At 34.9% G+C, this 8,812-nt stretch overlaps 1 protein-coding gene across 1 annotated transcript in view; it reads left to right on the top strand.

Moving 5' to 3' along the window:
- Nucleotides 1–3,123: 3,123 nt before the first annotated feature.
- The window catches only part of LOC117120598, a 45,442-nt gene continuing 39,753 nt past the window's right edge, over nt 3,124–8,812 (top strand). Inside the window, exon 1 of the mRNA XM_033265627.1 lies at nt 3,124–3,205. The gene's annotated coding sequence lies outside the window, so the exon portion shown is untranslated. The remainder of the gene's footprint in view (nt 3,206–8,812) is intronic.

Raw genomic sequence — 8,812 nt, 5'->3', positions numbered from 1 at the left:
ACTTTCTAATCCAACATGTCAATGACCGCCGAATGTCTGTAATTAGACGGCTACAACTGCCAGTAGGCCCATCAGTACCAGTAATTACTCTTTGTATACAGTATATAAAATATAGGCCTACGTATTATGTCTAGATTATATGTATAAATATAGCAAATTGTTACCATTATTAATCGCAGTCATACCCTCGTACAACAAAATGCGAATTTTCTCAGAAGAAAACTGAGTCGGGAAAATCATCATTTGAAAAACATTAATCCATATGGATGTTGAAATTGTGAGTCTCCCAGCCGTGTCATTGGCTATTGTATGGCCTACATTGTATGTCGTCATCACAATATCTATCGGAGTGGATTTGAATAGCTTGTTGGGTTAAGATGCTTGCCTTCCAATTCCAGAGTCTTGGGTTCAACTCCTGTCACGGTGACAGGATTTTCTCTCACAGTCAAACCACTCCCTAATTGTTTTTACAATGTAGGAAGTGTCGAGACCAACACATAGGCCTACCCGTATTCGCCTCGGTTCATAGTAACTTCCATTTTCGTTTAATAAATTATGGGTGAATATATAACCCACTATGCAACCATCGTGGCTTAATGGAAGATCCAAATCACTTCTTTAATGATTTTCCAAAGTATGCTGCTCAGAGATATATTCTACTCACTGACATCTGAGACCTTTCTTTTCAATTTATAAACAATATTAATTTAAATTTATCAGATTTGTCCTTTTTAACCACTATTTTAGTTAGAGGCAGTACAGACCTAAATGAAAAACAAAATCGTATGCTATTTAAAATTGTTCTAAAGTAAATTTTAAATACAAAATGTTTTTCTGTTTAATTCTTTTTTTTCTTTTTTACTTTAAAATTATTAAGTAAGGCACTCAGTTGTCACTTGTTTTTAAGGGCTTGTTCTTACTAAGGGACCACTGAATAATCTCTTGTTAATTAAACAAAACAAAAACAAATACAAAAAACTCTATGCAGAGCATCTTTGAGTATCTGAACAAGTTTGTTGTTTGACATACCATTGGCCATTTTAATTAAACGTGAATAAAACTTTACAATATTATATTATATTATTATTATTATTATTATTATTATTATTATTATTATTGTTTATTGTTTATAAAAGATATTGCAACATACAAAAAAAGTATAATTTTCATAGATCTAGTCTATGACACAAATTATAAATACGATAAAACATCACAAATGGATAAATAATAAAAAAAAAAAAAGCATTTGCAGAAAAAAAACCCACTGAAAAGCAAGCCACCTCCAAACCTGAATAAAAGAATCGGATATATTTGATACTTCACCCACTGAATGACGCAAACCATTCGTTAATAGGCCTATAACTGTATTTTGATATTAACATAGTGATACTTGTCGTATTAATAATACCATGAAATCATGAAAAGGCATATAAACTATAATTGACATATCATTACGTCATAAAGGCATATAATCTATAATTGACATATCATTACGTCATGCCTCGAATATTGATACACCTCTTTAATTTGCAGAAAAAATCCCACTAAAAAGCAAACGACCTTCAAACCTGAATAAAAGAATTGAATATATTGTATTGGCACACCCACTGGATGACGTAAACCAATAATTGTTAATAGGCCTACAACTGTATTTTTATATTAACATAATGATAATTGTCTATACGCATATACACATAGACGTAATAATAATAATATATATGACGTCATAAATGGCATATAATCTATAATTGACATATCATACGTCATGCCCGGAATATTGATGCACTTTTTAAATTGGCTAGGTGAAAATTTAACACGACTATAAATAATAAAAGATAATCAACAGCCACAAATAAGCGACTACACGAACATTCAGTCAATGTTTATTATTGTATTGGTATATGTGTATTCGATTAATGTTAGTAAAAGTTAAATTATTACATTTATGTGTTATCGTACGGAATACTCAGTACGTTCCCAAATACTTGCGAAAACAAATCGCAAGTGATTCGGGTGGGAATCGAACTCAGATAACTAGTCTGGTGTCATAGCCACCGATCATGTGCGCTTAATGACTAGTGTTGAATCCGATCCCCACAGCAATGCTGATTGAAATAATAGAATATAGATATACAAGATAGACCTACATTTTTTTTTTATATCTTTGCTTTATCCAGCCAAACCTTTTTATGTGTCTCCTGAAATCTGTTTTCTTAAGTCTTCTCCAGTCTCATGTCAAAGCGGGCATTCATCAGTAGTAGACACGTACTCGACCTTGTTTTTTTTTTTCTAGATGAAATTGGTTCCGAATGAATTTCAGTACGATTTACATTACTCTAACGCTAAATTAATGATGTTATCAAAATGCTACTAACATGTGCACGTGACTATAGATAGAACTAATGTTTAATAGGTGGAATGTCCCTTGAGTACCGTAAAACCTCGAATTGAAGCGCGTACTTTGGATGGGCTTCTTTTCGAGCGGGCTTCTTTTCGAGCGGGTTTCTTTTCGAGCGGGTCTACCCCTTAGCCACAGGTGGGCATGCGGCCCGACAGTCGGATTTGTTTGCGGCCCGCGACAATGAATTAAAAACCATATGTGTGCGGCCCGCCAAGCAAAATTGGCTAGAAAACACCTTGTTTTTACGGCCCGACACCCGACAAAAGTAACATTAAAACTGTGATTATTTAGTGGTGTAATAGCAATGCTTGGAGGTTTTTGGAAGCTCACTGGAAATATCAAAGTTTGGGTGCGCCGCCCGCGGTGTTAGATCAAAAATTCACTTTCCGAGCCCTTCGACCGATATTTATACCCATCCCTGCCTTAAGCGAAATAAAAAAAGTTATGTGGTGAAATTATACAATATATCAAAAACTCCTCTCTTAAAAAAATCCAATTATATATTGTATTCAAATTGATGCAGGTTTCGTTGGTTTATGATAATTAAATACTGTATAGTTTAATTGACTAATAAGCGTATTTTCATAACAAATGAAAAACGTTAACAGAGAATGGTATACAGTACCCGTGGTGTTTTTATCTTGTATAGTACTATACTTTTTAAAGTACTGCACGCTTTAAAAGTGTTTTGAGCCTCCTTTTCTGTCTTTTTATTAGCGATGTAAACAGAGGGTGTGCACATGTTTTTGTTATTGTAGTTTGTAGCTAACAAGTTTTGAAACGGCTTATGGACTTATATAAAAGGTATAAATAGCTTTGGTAGGTATGAAGTGTGAAGAGAAATGATTCTGGTAGAGAAGGTATTTGGGAGGCACTGAGGGGCTACACCTAGGTAATCTGTGTGGGTTATTTCATGATTTACTCTCTAGGCCTAGGCCCTAGGCTCCTGAATTTTCCCTTTTTGGGTTTAGGCCTTGGTCTAGTTAGGCCTGGCTGCGGCCCAAGGCCTAGGCCTACTTTTGGCAGCCTAGGCGTAGGACCTAAGGCCATGCAGTCACAAGCTCTGTGAGCCTAGGTCCAGAAAAAATCCAAATAGTTAACACATAACTGGTAAATTATACAATGCGGCGCTAATGCACTTTAGTTCTCAACCCTAACCTTTTACTTTAGTAACGTAAGCATTAAGTAATTAGATAGCAAGACTAGCCTAGTACCAGACTGTATAGTACTGTACATATAGGTCTGCGGTCTATATATCCTTTGCACAAAAATTTGGCCTAGAAGTCTGTCCACGCATTTCGGAAAATAACGGCCGATTTCTGCGCAGATTTTGCCAAATTTTGATGAAATCTCCTGTATATAACCAATGCAATTATGCAGCAATTGCGATTCCACGCACCAATTTTTTTCGCGATTATCCTCGCAAATTTGAACTGATTTTTTAAATATTCTGCATAATTAAAAAAAAAATTACAGTATAGGGCTAGTAGAGATATGATTAGTTAGGGTGGAGGACTAAAAGTGCATTAGTGCCTCTGCAATGTTATCACATCCCCGTTTAAAAGTAATTTAATTGCACTGATGATACATAAAAAATTCTTGCTCAAATTTGCTGGAAAATCGCCATGAAAATAGGTACTGCATAATACATTGTATTAGGGCTGTTTTCTACTAGTGTGAATTTATTCCTGTGAATTACAAACATTGGCTCATGTGCATTCGCAATCACATTTCTATTGGAATTTTTCATGTGAATGAAATCAGTAGTGCGAACTGTTTCAACTTTTTGCAAAGCGAAAAAACGTGCAACCAATCAGAGCTCAGGAAGAGAACCAACGCTTTTGATTTGCGCGACTTAATTCATCTAGTGGAAAACAGCCTTTTAAAGATTGACCAAGCTATAATTTTCCAGCAAAATCCGTGAGGAAATTGGCCCTGATTTACCAGAATGTACAGACAGATTTCTAGGTCAGGTATTTGCGTGGATGATATATTCCCCATGCAGGCCTTATTTTACAGGCTGCTATCACTAGGAAAACATATTACTTAATGCATAAAAAAAACGGATTAGGGTTAAACCTAGGTTAATGATTTACTATTTTGTTAATTGTTAATATTAATTATTATCACAAAAATTAATTTTTAAGGCATAAATGCTGTGGCCTTGTAGCTCTTAATCTGTGTAAATAATTTACAATGTATTAGGTATATGATTGATAAGGTAAGGCTTGGACACTGACCCTTACCGAGATAAGCCCCTCTTCCACCTACAGTATGTTGCTTTCATCCAAGTGTAGCACAAGTTTTACGAGTTAAAAACTCGTAAAACTCATGATTTAGTTTGCTTGGGAAAGGACCTCTATACGAGCGTACTACGTGTTAGCTACGAGTAAGGTACGACCGTACGGAGTTCACTACAAGCTTTACAAGATTATTACGAGAGTAACAAGTTTGTATCGTATTACATACGAGTTAGGTACGAGCGTTCCGACCAAATGTTCCTGGTGATTGTAACTGACTCGGTGCGCTTTTACTTCACTCGTATTCATTTCGAGGTGCTCGCATCAAACTCATGGATTACAAAACTGCCAATGAGTATCCCGAATAGTGTACAAGTTTAGGAGTACCCCGAGTACACTATGAGTTACCTACGAGTTTACTGCGAGTTGTCAACTCGTAGCACTATTTTTCAACATGTTCAAAATTAGCGCCACGAGTTCAGGGCTGCTACAAGTAGGTACAAGTTCTCCCCAAGCTTCCCAAATTGTCCTAAGAGTTTTTGCTGTGTTTGCCGAGTTAACTTGGCAAACACTTCTAACTTGTATGCACGAAAAATCCCTAGTGGGAGAGGGGCAATAACGTATGGTACTGTATTTCACTGCTAATAATTTATATACAATAGGCCTACCTACTACAGTAGGTGTAATTTTTTGTACAATAGGCCCTACAAAAAATAGCATGAATATTATCTTGGCTCTTTGACTTAATAGATTTTATGAAAGGAACACTTTCATGAATAATAAGTTATTGTTTTGTAAGAAAAGTGTTACTGTTTTGGTTTGTTGTTGTGGTGATTGCCATTTTGTCATATTTAACCAATTTTAGAGTATTTAAACGAATATAAGAATGAGGAAATACATTATTCTAATGTCAAATTGAAGGATATTTATTTATACACAAATTAAGCAATTAAAATTTTGATATTTGAAATGCATAGCTTGTCGATACTGAATTTGTAGAGGTTGTTGAATCCTTTGCCTCAAGGTTGAGTGTCCGAGCTGTAACTGCCGTTCCAACTGCTCGCAATTGTTGCAAAGGTGAAAGGAAATTTTTATTGATTTGATCACATATTGCTGATGGTTACTGGTACACTATGGTATTTTTCAGCTTCAACCTGGACCACATTTTAAACCTGACAAGTTTCCAAGCTATTGCACTTTCAGGTCCAGAAGCAGGTTGGCTAACGCCCATATTCTTAAAAAACAAACTTTAGTCGAACTTCGAACTAGAACTTCATTTTAGTGCTAGTTTCAACTTCAACCTCAATTTGTATTCATAACATAGTCAAAGTTTTAACTACGACTAAATAAAGTCCAATTTTAGTTCAACTGAAGACGACTGGCAAGCAACAACTATCAAACTAACTAATGAAAAGAGCTAATTTTAATAGCAGACGAAATTTTAGAGATCCGGTAATGCGGATGAATATTAAGCTGCCGTCTGTGGTTCAAAAACGTATACCCTCATAATTCATAATAGATCATCATTCGCTTAATTAATTTTCTATAATAATAACTATATTAGTTGTTAACATATTACGATAGAGAATTTGAACAGTCACTGAAACCACTGTTGTGGCGAAGCTACGTGACTGCAGCGCGAGGGGATTTCGTGCAAATCAGGAACTATCTCATGTGGCTGGAAGAAACATGTTAATTTCTCCTTTTAGAAGCTGAACTTGATGTCTCTTTTGTTTTAACACACCGAAGATATATCAAACCTGCGTATACAATTGTTTTTCTTCGTTTCACTTTATCGTGAGTAACAAAAAACATGTTTTAGTGGGGTAAATAAGTCGGCAATTTAGCCTGACTTTAAGCTGACTAAAAAAATCGGCCTGTGGAGGTGTCATTTTAGTCGAGGTTCGCGTCATTTAGTCGCAGTGCTAGTCGAAGTTCGTTTTCAGAATACGAAATGACGTAATTTTTAAGTTTTAGCACAAACTACGACTAAAGTTCGTTTTAAGAATACCGGGGTAAGAGTTTCAGACCTGGTCAGCATCTGGTTTTAGTTGGAGTCACTTGGCTCCTCAAATAACCCTCATATTGAGAGTTAGATGGATTAAGGACAATGTTCGTATCTACCTGCATCTGTTATAAATTATGTTGTAGTTAAGTCGGGTGGTGCTACACCATCCAGCCCAAATTTCCGATTTTCAATTGAATGAGGACCAATAAACAATTATTAGGATAGATGACACTTTCTTTCTGCTTGATGTAAGCCCCTGTACACTGATAAGCACAAACTTTGCTAATGATGCCCCTAAGCCTTTTGTTTATTCAGCTTCAAATTAGAAATTATGAGACAGTAATTTTTTTGAATTTTTTATTGGTTTCATCCATTATGCCTGATTATTCAGATAATGAAACCCTCAGGTTAATGAAGAGATTATTGCAACACTGACAATACAGTATGACCAAAAATCCATCCATATATTCATCATGAAAATACAGTATTGTAGAACACATATTCAGTCTTTTCTTTAAAGACAGTTATTTATTTTTATAAACTTTGTCGAGGAGAAGAAAAAAAAACCATTTATTTTTTCACATATTAGTCTAATATTAGTAGACTCTAAAATCAATTAAAGAATCATTTGAAACACATAAATTGTCATAGTTTCTAGGTGTGTGGCCCCCAACCCCCGGATCTTTCCCAAGAGTTTTTACCACTTATTTTTAATGGATTCAAATGTATGAATTTTGCAAGTACGTTTAGATTAAGATAAATGTACTTTTGCTAGGAGGTCATTATCATCATCCATTTTATTATCGCAGCATCATTAATCTTTTCAACACAATGCTTTAAAAAAACAATCATCAATTTGATAATAGACGGATGGTCATTGTACAGAATAGTGACACTAGCCTATTATTCAGTAGCAATGTTAAGGACTCACTGCTATTTAGTGTTTCAATTCTAAACATCAAAACGGATAAAAAATCTCTTATTGTATGAAGTCCTTATGTTTATTCTTTGAAATATTTCCAATAACAATTTTAAATTGCCCTTTTCTTCGATGGATTTTTCTTCATTTGTTAACTATCATCAATATATATTAATTGATAGAACTATTATTTTTGATGAAATGTTTAAGATTTATATGCTTTTATTGCTTTTCACTTGAACACAATGGCAATGAGTTGCACTAAAAATCAATGGTTGCGAGAGTCTCTTTAGATTTTCCAAGAACGGCTCACATTTGCGTTTAGTTTAATGGTTCTCTTCATGGCTAACATTAGGTCAAAAAAACTATTTGTTTCATTGCCCAACCACAGAGACATTCGAAAATCAGGATCAGTGTGTCCTTGATTGATTAGTTTTTTATTATATACCGCATATATAGATTCAAAGTATCTGATTGATTAAAAGCCATAATAACTTCAATTATCACTCCTATGATGTAGTTTGAATGATAGTTTAAAAATTCCCGGGGAAAAAAGTACTATCACGTTTAAATAATAGTACTTTTTTGCCCTGTCGCGATGTATTCACACCCCACTTACAACGTTGCTGTGTAGTTTATAACGTGCAGGGACATAAGAGGGGACTGCTACTTCTACAACTATAGATTGGCCCTTTGACCACCTCTAGGCCTAGGTACAATAGGTACTCTTTCCATGATCTTTTTATATACTAGGTCTTGTAGAAACTATGTATAATGTATAAAATACAGTAAAACAAATATTGACTTTACCATTCCCCTCATGAGCAGTCAATATTTATACTATCGAACTAAAACTAAATTCAAATATTCGTTGGTCAACTATCAATCGCCCCACCCCCTTTCCCCCAATCATTTTATTGGCTGTAGGAAACCCGAGAATGGTTTACTATTGCATATCATTTGATACTGAACAATACTCCGTGTATGGGTGATTCCATTATTTTCTTTTATGCTCGAGGGTAAGATCAAGAAGGGGGGTTGGGGGAAATAGAATTTTCAAGAACTTGAGCTACTGTATATCCACTTGAACATAATGGTATTGAATTACACTAAGGGTTAGTGATGGGGTCTCTGGAGATGGATTTCTGAGAATTGTTCATTGTTGCATACTGTTTAACGGATTCTCTCTGTGAGTGCTCTATCATTATCGCATCATTATTGGAACTATGTATCAATCTGTTATC

This window comes from Anneissia japonica, unplaced genomic scaffold (genome assembly GCF_011630105.1).
Source record: "Anneissia japonica isolate Jap-2015-1 unplaced genomic scaffold, ASM1163010v1 scaffold3474_len973312_cov172, whole genome shotgun sequence".
NCBI lineage: Eukaryota > Metazoa > Echinodermata > Crinoidea > Comatulida > Comatulidae > Anneissia > Anneissia japonica.
This window is presented reverse-complemented; position numbering and strand designations above follow the sequence as displayed.